Raw genomic sequence first — 12,837 nt, 5'->3', positions numbered from 1 at the left:
GTGCACAATATTTATATACATAATTTATACATACTAAAAATTATTATTGCACTTCTTTTTCAAATTAAATCAGATGTTATTGTGCTATGAGCAACCAAAATGATTTTTTGTGATAACCTTCAACAGAACGGTTGCAAAGTAAAGAAAAACAAAACAAAGTTTCATGTTTCAAAATGTGTCACCTGTCTAACCTGAGTCACTGCAAACAATGACTTGACAAGTAACTTCATTTCCAATCAAATTTTTGCAGCTTTACCTGTATCTAATGATGGCCTAAACCTAGTCTGACTCACCGGATGTACTCTGTGGCCTGCCATAGGTTGCTTGTTTCAGTTGGCCTCCGCTGTCTGCATTTTCAGCGTCCCTGGGAAACAACAACAACCTCCGAGCTAGGAACCAACACACTAAAAATGGCTGCCCCTGGCCCCTGGCTCACTAATGACACGAACATAAACAAACTACCAGCTATTACCTTTTCTTTTGCGGTGATTTAACATTTTAATGCCAGGGCTCGCCACCCCATGTGCAAATGTTGCACTAAAACAAGCTCCTCTCTGACACTATGTGGCAGGATCATCGTCACTGCATCCTGGGTTTAGCTCCGCCCAAGATGGTAGTGACTGGTTTAGAGAAATATGAACAAGCCATAGCAGACCTTTCTCCAGCGCTGAGTGCTCTGGAAAGAGGTGTGGCTGTGTGAGACTAGTCTAAACTAGGCCAGTTATATGAGATGATGACACGACACTAAAGGGGGTAAATGCAGCGGAAGTTTACGTTTCTAATTTATTTGTAAAGCATAAGCAACGTTAACCACTGATTTGCTAGATAGTCATTGGTTTAATGTTTGCTACGGTTTCAGTTGTGGAACGGAACAATATTATAGTTAAAATTGTTAGCTATGTCATTTTGTGGTAACGTTAGCTGTTCCACTGCATATTCCATGAATGAATCTGCCGTAATTTAGGGGTTTTCGACCATTTGTAACTTAAGACCCACTTCTGGGGTTAAAAAATATTTTGAGGACCATTTTCCAAAAAAGTGCTCCATTTTGTGTCACTTCATCTGAGGGAACATCAGCCAGCCAACATGCTTGTCTCTGCCTGATGATATATCTTCATTGGCATAACAATATTGCAATTTAAATGGTCACTGAAATTATGCATTTTAATTGGACGTTTTTTTATTCTTGTGAATTCTTGAGCACATTTGGATATAAAGAACGGTAGTTTGTAAATTTCCCCCAAATTAAAGAAATTTCTTAATCTAACCACTTGGCTTTGAGGCCCACCAGTCGTCCGCAGCACGGTGGTTGAGAATGGCTGCCATAATTGACATACAATACCAATACTACCATATTGTATCACTCTCAATCCCTCCTGAAAATTGACTTTTTTCATTTAGACTGTGGATTTGCCAGCTAAACAAAATTATAGCCAACTTTAATGTAATGTTAGCCTAATCAAAAATTTCCAATTACGTGGTGAAAATCTACATATCTTTTTGCAGATTTTACAGGAGGCTGATCAAGGATTGTTTTGGTCTTTGTCTCAAAAATGACTTTTTTTTTTAATTATTTTTTACTTATTTTTTTGTTTTCAATGCAACAATCCAGACACTTAGCCACACACACACAGACTTGGCAAAGAAAGGAACAGAAAAAAACAATCAGGTTCTTTGGAACTTATCTTATTTCTTTATCTAGAAAGTGAGCTATTCAGTCAGATAGTGATTTATTATGAAAGTAATGCAAATACAAGTTCAAGCACTTTACCCAAAAGCCAAGCAAGTGTTTCAGACTTTGCAAAAATCACGACATTAAAATTCACGTTCAGTCCGACTTTTCAAGGATCGCCGGCACCCATATGAACCCTGTCTTCTCGACAAGCGAAGCCCCATTTCTTGCATTGGGTGACACACAAGTCTGCCTGCGGAGGCGTAATTTCTCTCTTTTCATGAACAAAACTCAAAGTAAGAACAGAGACTCGAGTGATATTCTTGTAATAACTAGATGTTTTCAGAGAGGGGTGGAATCGATAGAAGCTGAGAAAAAAGGGAGACACCCTGAAATATTACGGCCAAAAAGAAAGAAACCTAACTTCTTTCATCTCCCATCATCCCTCCCCCAACAGTCTCTCTCTCCCCACCTTCCACCCACTCAGTCGGTTTGCATGAAACTGAAAGACCCAAAGTCTGAAAAGGGGGAATTTATATGGGCTCACATGCCCTAATTAAAGCATTTCCTGGAACTGTGTGCATGCATGTATATATGCATGTGTTGGAGTGCGCGTGTGTGTGTGTGTGTGTGTGAGTGTGTGTTCCTCGCCTGACAGACCACTCGAGTTCACTTCCCTCTACCCACCAGTTCACGGACACATGCTTGTCACCAGTCATACTCCAGCAAAGCCAAGGTCACATGATCTGTCACACCAACTTGCCCACCGCACACACACAGAAGCACACAAACACATACTTATATATTTATACACACACACAAACACACCGAAGTCACAAAAAATTTCATGCTCAGCTCAAATGAAATACGAGTGTTAATAACTATATGTAACATATAATCCAAATAAAATACGAGTGTTAATAACTATATGTAACATATAATCGTTTTTCATGCTCGAACATGGTCCTCTATCGTGCATATAATTTGTTTGAAATAGCAGGAATTTCCGTGTTGCCTCTGAGGACGATCAGCAGTAATCAGGAAGGGAACAAAGGCATATTTGTAGTTATTTTAGAGTTGAAATCGGAAACGTTTTAATTAATATATCATTATTAAATTCATCTGTGTGCTGGAGTGTGTTAAAAACTCAATACAATGTGTAAAAGCCTGTAGAGATAAAAATGCAATGATTTAAGTTCATATGTAAAACAGCAGACGTTTACATCGTTCACTGAAGACATATTCAGCGACTGATGTATTTACAGCTCATATTTACAGTAATCAGGGTTTCTGCAGGTTTCAACACATTAAATTTAAGACTTTTTAAGACCACTGTGAATATCATTTAAGATCCGTTTCTCGTCCACACTGGCAAAAAAGTGTATGCACAGTAAGTGTTTCTAGGTCCGATGTTGGTTTCATTTTGAAGTTGTTACAGTCTGATCAATATAAGTCTTTCACAAAAACACATTCAAAAGCGAGACTGAAGTTGATCCAACTTTATAAAAGGAAACATTAACTTTGTAACTCAATTTTTAAGGCCTAAAATTCAGCGTATTATTGGATTTGAGACTTTTTAAGATGCTGCAGAAACAGTGAGCAATGCAATAAGTTCATCATTTGAAACGTGTGGATAATTTAAAATGCAGAAAATTTCACTTATATTACATTTGTAATATTTGGGAGTAGGTAACTATGTTTTTTGCTTCCTATTCACAGTGGACATTTAATTTTCTTATGAGAAGAGTTGAGCTGTAACCTCTCCCTCTTTTTTTATGTGGATTAGGACGAGGGGAAATGTTAGAGATTCATGCTAAAGTTTTGTGCATTGAAAACCTAAACAAAGCATTAAGTGTAGTTGGAGATGTTCTTTATACTACTATACTATACTATATAGTATTCTCAGTGAGTTGATGATAATTTGAAGAAAGGTGTGTCAAAAATATGTATTCCTTGTTTGGTTTGTTGCTGTCTGCTGTGTGTGTGTATGTGGCCCAGTGTTAAATCTTAAAATCTAGAGATAGATTTATTTTTTGAGCCACAGGTTTCCTCTGTTGAACAATAATTACCATTTGAATGGTTGAGCTGAAATACATCTGTGCATAACAAATACTAATAGTAAAATTCTTTATTTTTAACATAAAAAAACAATGTTGTTTAAATAGTAAATGGATTTTTCAGTTGTTGGGCTGTTATATTCCCTGATAAAATACATGGCAGGAAATTGAACTTTGCGCTTCGGGCTTGTGTAAAAAACTGATGCCTATTGTATTTATTATAGATTTACAAATTCTGATTTTTACAGTTGGATTTTATTGCAGGTTTTAGCATAACATTAGCCTGAAGCTTTGACCTAGTATTCCTCTTATACTACTATCAACAAGGCTTTAAATCTTCTCAGAAGCAGTGTTGCTCTGTGGTGATCACCTCCTAAAAAAACCTATAAATATCGGAGGCCCGTTTTAAACACAAGAGTTTATTTTTGGCATCATTCCTGAGCAATCTTTAAAAGCCGATTGCGGTCATAGAGCGGCTGCAGCCAACAAACAACAGAGGAGTTAACTTCCAGGTTCCTTATAAAATATTTAACTGCTTGACCACTTTATTCAGCTCATATTTTTTCTAAGGCGATCCTATAAAAAACAATCCTCCGTGAGGTCTGACTCCCACAGCCGTGTGTTTATGGTCTAAACTGTGAGAAAGGAATAAAAAATGTGCGACGGACTGAATAAAACGGATACCGATTTGGCAGTTCTGGATGATTCGCATCAGGGAAATTAGTCATGCTCTTTTCTAAGTACATTTTATTTGTGTTACTCGGACACAGGCTGGGCTGCACTCCATAAACTCAAAGGATCTCAGTGTGTTTTAATTTCATTCATATAGGAAGTGATTTAACTTGTTTTCATCTGTAACTATCTGTGTGTGCAGCTTAATGTTAAACAGGATGAAAGCAGGTTTGCTGTTCTTTTAAAGCTGAAATCTTTTTCTATAAGTATATTATTTTTTAATTCATTTGTATGGTAGTATGTTGAAACACTAAAAAATAGTGGAATTAGTGTGGTTAGAAGTGTTCTTTATACGAAATAAATGTTGACTGGGTTCGTTGGATGAGGTTGAAAACACCCCATAAACAGCAACAAAGAGGTGAAACAACTTTACAAATGTGACTCTTGATACTTTGTTATTTTTGCTGTAATGTGAATGTGCAGAAAATTACGGCTTTCAGCCTTTGCATAAGCCGTCTTCACACATGCACTCCAAACTATGCCCTGAGAATCAGGTCAGGACATCGTCCGAATGTACCCTTTCACATATGCAGTACGCACTACGAGATCATCCCTGTCAGACGTGTTCACACACGTTTGAAATAATCCATATAGACTGTGCAGGAGGAGGCACAAGACTCATCTGTAATTTGATTCTTTTTGTGTTGATGTCATTACAAATAGAGTCCCAAATTAACTGTGATGGAAGCGGAGAAAGGTGATAAACACAAAGATCAGCTGACTCCAGTCTGTCTGCCTGGCAGGTGCACTGAGATCTGCAGGACGCACAGTTTTACTTTTTCTGACTGTGATCTGATGTTTTCACATCCAAAATGATGAAGAAAGGCATTAAAATGTTAAGTTAAAAAATACTAGACTCATGTAGGCTGATATTCTGATTTATCGTTGTGCATGCCAGGGGTGCTAATTAACATAAGTTTATCATACACCTTTCAAGGTGACATTTTCATTTGATAACAAGCATTTTTGATGATTAAATAAATATTTTGTCACCAGTCATCTCATTACTTTCATATTGCATTTGTTTGTTTGAGCTGAGCTTGAGCCCCATTTCTTGAAGGTATCTTAAAGACATCAGTATGATTCAAACAAAACACCTGTGGAAGCATTAAAACCGCCCCCACACAGCTTGTTAAGGGATCAGCAGAATTATTGCAAATTTCCAAAAACACACAGTCCAACAGTCACATCGAGACCTGGGCAATAAAACAATAGTTATATGTATCAGAAATGGACACTTTATCAATAACAATAATAAAATTGTTCAATAAAATGTTAAAATATTTTCACTTAAATGCACTAAACACACATGATTAAAGCTCATTACAAATCCATCCATTTATAATGAAGTGTGCTACGAGTGACACGCTAACAGTTGTTGTGTTGTGTTGTTCAGTTGTGCCATCGACATGTAATACAACAGAAACAGCGTGCAGTGAGAAGAAGGTTCTAGCCAGTGAGGAAAATGAATGACAGAACGACAGTTCAGCTCATCAGCATGACTTTTTCTTTTTTTTTTTTGGTCTATTAAGTCAATTACCTGTGTGCCTTGGTAACTTTTTAAGACTACTTTTTCCCCTAGTCTTTATTAAAAATAGGATATTAAAAATTATTTTGAATTATAAATATCACCTGAAATGAAACATTTTATCGTGATCAATTTTTCAGCCCAGTCCTGATCACGTCCACATCATCCAGCACTTGGCTGGCTGCAAAGGTGACAAAATAGGCAGGGTTTGAACTTATGTCTCAAGCTCCTTTAGCATTCTTACACAATTTTTCTGGTGTTGAACTCGGTGCAATAGCATATATGATTAAGAAAAAGTGTGCGTCATCAAGTATGCAACATTATCTCCACTTGCACAATTAATCACATCTTCTTTTGCCCCACTTTCGAGTGTGACCATTTGGTACAAGTATTATTACCTCTGCCTAGAGAAGCGTTGACATGACACTTAAACCAACTACTTTGTTTGAGGGATACTGAACCCTCAAGATAATCTTTTGTCCTACTGTACATTTAATTTTGGGACTTATGGTATAATATACACAGAGGTATATGTCATGATTCCTACCTCCAGTCCATAAACCCAGGAGGAGATGGGTGCCTGCTTTCTTCTGCCTCTCACTCGTCCCCCTCCTCTTCTGGTGCTTTGCTCAGAGGTCAGCAGAGGTCACATACACCTGAGAGAAAAAAAAGGCACAGAAGAAGTATAAAAAAATGAACCTAATTTAATTTGGGCATCATTCATCCCAAAGGAAGGGGCTGTGAGTCAGGGTGGGGGATGTGATGAAGTGATATCAAGAAAATACGAGGTGCTTACTAATTGAGGCATATGTTGTCTTTTCTTTTGTGAAACAGGTTAGCCATGGTGCATGTGGATACACACACATACACACACCCACAAGCAATCACATGATGCATCAGATGTAATTTGGGGTGGAGTGGGGGGGGGTTCTTGTAAAAGACAGATAGAAACCAACCGCTTCCTACTTTGACTTCTTCGGAAAAGAACCACTACAACAGTCAGTAATGGTTGGGAAAGCCCACGCATGTACACACACACAGACATCTATTCTCACACACACACACACAACACCACACTGTACAGAGGTGATGGCCTGTCTGCATGCATTTTTCTGATTTGCACAGCTCTCTAAGAAATATTCAAGAAATGCAGGGGACGACATGCAGACTAAAGGCTGTAGAGAGCAGAGCAGGATGCAGGTCATGTCAGGACGACAGGAACAAGGGATGAAGCACAGATGTCTAATTATGTTGCAGACAAAGTTAGGGCAAACAGAGCTGGCATTAAGAATTTATTTCAAAAGCCTGATGGCTCTTCCATGTGTGGGGAAGCATCCCAGTGTGAGGGAGCATTAGAAATGTCCCCTCACACGACAGCACGCACAGGAAAACTACAGAGAGACAAAAAGGCTGTCTCCTCTGTTCCTCCTTTGTTCCCTTCAGTCTAGTGCCGGATCAGTAAATATCAATATTGTAATGTGAGACTAGATAACGGCTTAGATTTTGGTTATGGTGTAAGAGTTGTCTTTTCCTGTTTTTAAATGCTGAAATACAGTCAAGTGCAGTCATTTCTGAACCTTATTACTGACGATTAATTATCAAAAGTTTCATTGTGTTAATATTTTGTGAAAGCACCGATGTCCATATTGCCCAGCCTCAACTACTTTATATACTGTTGGGAACTTTAATCTACAGCAATGCATCATATTCTAATAGATCATCATATGTTTGCACTATTTTAGAATTCAGGGTATGTTATTTTAGAGAAAAAGTGAATATTGAGATATTATTGATTAGACATATCACCCAGCCCGATTAATTGATTAGCTGTCAACTATTTAATTAAGCGCCAATTATTTTGACAATTGATTATCATTTTGAGTCATTTATAATTAGAAATAATGTCTCTGATTTCAGTTTCTGAAATGTATTTTTTTCCTGCTTTCTTAAGTCCTTTATGACAGTAAACAGAATATCTTTGGGTTGGGGACAAAACAAGATATTTCAGGATGACACCTTGTGCTTTGGGGAGCAGTGATCATTTTTCTGGAATATTATGGACAAAATAACTGACTGATTAATTTAGAAAATGATGGACTGATTAATTGTGCTGCACAATTAATCAAAATATTATCAAAATCACAATATGGCCAAGTGCAAAAACCAAATCGCAGAAGCTGCAATTTTGTGATAAATGAAAAATGCGTGACAAAACAGCATTATAATGAAGAACTGTAGTGCTGCAGAGACGTCCTGGCCTACAAATCCTGTTCTCTAGATAAGAAAACATGTTTGTTTGGTACAGACCACAAAAAATGTCACATCATCCTAGTTTTTTTCAGTGAAAATGATGTTGCAAAAACGATCGTCACTAATCATATCATATTGCAATCTGTCAAATCTGTCAATCTGTCAAAATAATTGCAACATGATTTTTTTCTTTTTCCAGTCAGAAACTTTCCCACAAACAGAGGCCCAGAGCTGGTGCCTCCCACTCGAGCCCCTCTGAGAATTGAGAGGCTTGCCAAAAGAGCTGCGACAACACCTGAGCCTAGAGGGCATACAGGCATTAACTACCTGCATGGCCGGCTAAAGATTTTTACAGGCTGTGCCCAAGACAGGGAAACCAAACCCAAGCCAGTCGAGCTTGTTAGGCCGGTCTGTCAGAGGGGCGAGTCAGCAGTAACACATCTACCTCTGTAATGACACACACACACAAAAGCCCACTGGCATGACAGCCCTCCCCACCCATGAGGTAGGCAGAAAGAAGCCTTAACCTAACATTACAGCCTGAGCACATCCTATTGTAACACAGGATAGTGGCAGGATTAACATAAAACACTGGGTGCGCCATGAGGACGATGATGATGATAATGATAATGATGATTAACAGACCACTGAAGAGGGATCATTTAGGTGCAAGAGGCTAAATCAGTGTTGCGCTGTGCAGTGCACTGTGAGGGATAAACTGGGCTTGAGTGGGTGGACAGGATTTGGGCTGGTTTGCTATGAGCAGGGCTGTTTTTTTTTCGTGCATCAAAAATGACAGTATATTAAAAAAATACTCATAATTTTATACCTTTAGTTATGCAAACACATCCAGCCACTCAACCAAACACTGATATTACTTTCTTTCTTGCTGCTAAGAGATGATATTATTACCATCCACCCACGGTTCACTCTATAAACACACGTTCTTCCTCATATCTAGTGACATCACTGTGACATCACTGGATGCAGGAAGAACAACAGATTTAGCAGAACTCAGTTTTTTTTTTGGGTCAATACACCACACACACTGAGAAATGTATTCACTACATTTACCATCAACACTGACTTACTGGACAACCACATGCTGTGCTGAGTTTTCCCTTTAAGCTGGGATACTGTCAAGGTTTCTTACAGCTCAGCAGCTGAGATAAAACTTATTATTTTCATTATTAGAACTTTCCCTTTATTTTTAAGGCAGAGAGCAAACTTGGAAAATTGTTTTATCATTGCACTGTATGATGTAGCCATCTATCTGTGTTCTAGCACATATAATTGTTATTATATTATCATGTCATTCTGTCAAATTGTTTGACCCACAATACAAAAGTTCCTTGTCATAGACTGGGGAATGGTCTTTACATTACATTCCCTGTATCAATGATATAATTTGCCTTAGAACAGGTTTTATAGAGTGTGTTTTAGAGAGTCAGTCTAACCTGAAAGTCAGATATCACCACCATCAACTGAGAAACACGAGGCCTCTCACCCCTGAGTCTTGCATATTTTTTCTGAAATACAGAAGCAAAGTCACACTCCTTTTGGTGGACCTCGATGGGATCTTACTTTGGTAAAAATATGAATGGTAGTCAATGACAAAAGGCAGACATTTTGATCCTGTTTGAATTGTGCCATGAGTCACAAATATGATGTTTGTCAGTTTATAAGATAATTTTTCATGTCAAGAAAATCGGTGTTTGATGCAAAAACCGTTGAAGCATCAGACTGTGAGTGTACATAATTAGAGAGACTACAAACCCAATGGCGGCATAAGTGATGTCATAACTTTCTCCCTCCAAAAGCTAACCTTGGCCGCTGAAGATACGATGTGTGTTTTCGTACTGGGATGTAGTCACACAAGCTGCAAGCTCTCACTTGCTTCCCGGCTGATTAAAGCACCAGGAATCGTTGAATAAAAATAAATGAGGTAAGATAACATTACAAGGGACAGTAATGTCTGCGTTGGTGATGTATATTGTGCGAGACAAAACATGTAGTTGAATGGGTGGTTTCAAACAAAACTACACTAAAACAAATTTCTTGATTTTTACAATTATACTTTAAATTGACAGACAGCTTGTGTGCAATTCAAGGCACAATTCAAACAGGAACGTAAAATGATTTGCATTGACTACCATTCATATTTTTTCTGAAGTAAGGTCCCATGGTGGTCCACTGGAAGGGAGGGACTTGGGCTCTATATCTATATCACCCTGACTTTATTCAATATGGATTTTTAGTAGTAGTCACAAACTCCTTCTGGAGGGTCATGGCTAGAAAAGGCTGAGAACCACTGCATTACAGACAGTTTTTGAGCAGATTTTTGTCAATTTGGGGCGGATTTTTAATATGATGGGCTGGAAAACATCAAACCAGTCTGGCAACACTGGGCTGAAGTCCACCAGATCCACACTGCTCTGCGTGCCCATGGAGCTGCAGAGAGGCAGGTGATGTGCGTGAGAGAGAGCAGGTTAGGTTTTGGATGTCAGCCGGTGTTCTCGGCTATAATTAGCAGCCCGAGTCTCCAGAAATGTACCCGCCGACCCCGCTCTCTCCTCCCTCTGTATCTCACCTGGCCGCCGCGCGCAGACGCACATATCAAACACCTGCTCCAAAAACAAGAAAACACTACCGTACAGCCTGCGTGTTCTTTTTTTTCTTCCCCCATTTGAGCGCTAAAAACCCGAGGCAGAAACTAGCTCTGGCTGCGTTATAAAGGGGGGAATGAACGTCGACGGGAGTTACCGAATACCCGTGACGTGGATTGTCCTCCCGTGACCCCGATCAGAACCGAGGAGGAGGGAGGGGGGGAGGGAGGCTATAGGTTGAGACGAGAAGCCGGTGCTGACTGGCATGACAAAACTGACATGTCACCTAAATCACATTCAACGCACAGCGCAGGTGAGCTATAGTTTTCATTTACCTGAGTGCCGGTGTGTCACCTGTTCAGACTCGTCGCCTCCCACCTGACCGGCCTCCACACTTCCTGGATTATTCCGTCCCACCCTTCTTACTTCTACTTTTTCTTCTTCTTTTTTATCCTCTCGGCTCGTCTTTTCTTCTCTTCCACCGGGGAGGGGGGGGGGTCACCGCTCCTGCCTACCTCAGCTCGACACCCAGGAGGTTTTTATTCTTCGTGCGTCTTTCGCTCCGGTCTCTTCTCTGTGCAGCCCGGCCGGCCGGCTCCTCTCTGGGCTGCTCTGACCCCCCTGTGCGTCTTGTGTGCTGCCTCCGCTCCGCTGGCCCACTCCGACTCCCTCTGCTCCTTCTTTCTGAGAACCAGGAAGCGGCTTGCCCTACTTACACCCAGTCGCGGATTGGCTCTGGCAGGGCTGGAGAAGAGACCGCCGGGGTGGGCAGGGCACAGGCAGGCAGGGAGGGAGGGGGTCCAGCTCGGGTGCGATAGGCCAGCAGCGGTGTCTGTCGGAGGGAGGAGAGAGGTGGGCAGGTTTGGTTTGGAGACCCCGCTCCTCCCTCCTCCTCCCTCCTCCTCCTCTCTCCCTTGGGCATCGTCGAGCGCATGATTGCAGAGGTGGGTTGAGTAGCCTACAGCGGGCAGCGAAAGCGGATTGAAGGATATCTGCTTATTGCTGTCAGATACAAAAGCATTTTCAGTGGAAACAGCCTCCTCATGACTCAGCAATATTCCCTGTGAAGCCATCTGGAGGTGACCACGGATGGAGAGGAGGAAGAGTGCCAGCACACAAGTCCACACAAGTGCTGGACTGAGGCTGAGAGCAACGTTATTATAGTTAACTAAAACTAAACTTAAAAACTAGATGTGAAAAAACACTCAAGTTAGCTGACATAAAAACTAGACTTTAGTAAAAATAAATTAAACTAACTGAAATTGCGTGTAGGGGAGACAGGGGACAATTGGAAAAACAATAATGGGGCTTTTTAACATTTCCCTCATATCACAGACTACTTGAAAGTATAGTGGGGGGTAAACTTAAGTGAACTCAGTTATCTGCCTTTCTGAAATTAGACTGAGGGTTTACTCATCTATTTTTAGATCAACTGCATAAATCAATGAGGGGAAGCACCTTTGAATTTACCACTACACCCCTGCTTGAAATACACTTGTCATCTTTTGATATAAGAAACATATATATGTGCACTTATTAATAATACAGCTGACATATTTCCACTAACAAGGAAAAGACTATAATATTTAGATTATATAAAAAGTCAGATTATTATAATTGCCTCCCTGGTGGGGAAACTGAAAAATAAGTCATGTTAACCACTGCATCTGCACACCTCAATGTAATCGCATTACTGCTGTAGTATTTAATAATATGAGATTATTTTTGGTTTATGGTTCAGATGCTTGTAGATGACAGGCATCATATGCATTTAAAGCAAATGTCTATAACTAGATTTTAATTATTTGAATTGAATTAAAAGTCATTTTACATTCGGATTTATTGGAATGTGTACATTTTGTGTCAGCACAGACAGACAGGACCTTACTCTGGGCCATATGCCTGAAGGGCAATTCAAACACTGCGTTACATCTAACCCCTTGCAGCTATGAAAAATATTACATGCTAGCTAGCAACAATCATAATAGCATA

General features: G+C 39.8%; 1 protein-coding gene across 1 annotated transcript in view; it reads right to left on the bottom strand.

Moving 5' to 3' along the window:
• Positions 1-11,688, bottom strand: part of zbtb7b (zinc finger and BTB domain containing 7B) — a 35,026-nt gene extending 23,338 nt beyond the window's left edge. The window contains exons 1-2 of the mRNA XM_084726749.1: positions 11,181-11,688; positions 6,537-6,645 (exon numbers count right to left, since the gene is read on the bottom strand). The gene's annotated coding sequence lies outside the window, so the exon portion shown is untranslated. The remainder of the gene's footprint in view (positions 1-6,536; positions 6,646-11,180) is intronic.
• Positions 11,689-12,837: the final 1,149 nt, after the last annotated feature.

The sequence above is a fragment of the Lutjanus erythropterus genome, chromosome 9 (genome assembly GCF_056507025.1).
Source record: "Lutjanus erythropterus isolate fLutEry1 chromosome 9, fLutEry1.hap2, whole genome shotgun sequence".
NCBI lineage: Eukaryota > Metazoa > Chordata > Actinopteri > Lutjaniformes > Lutjanidae > Lutjanus > Lutjanus erythropterus.
This window is presented reverse-complemented; position numbering and strand designations above follow the sequence as displayed.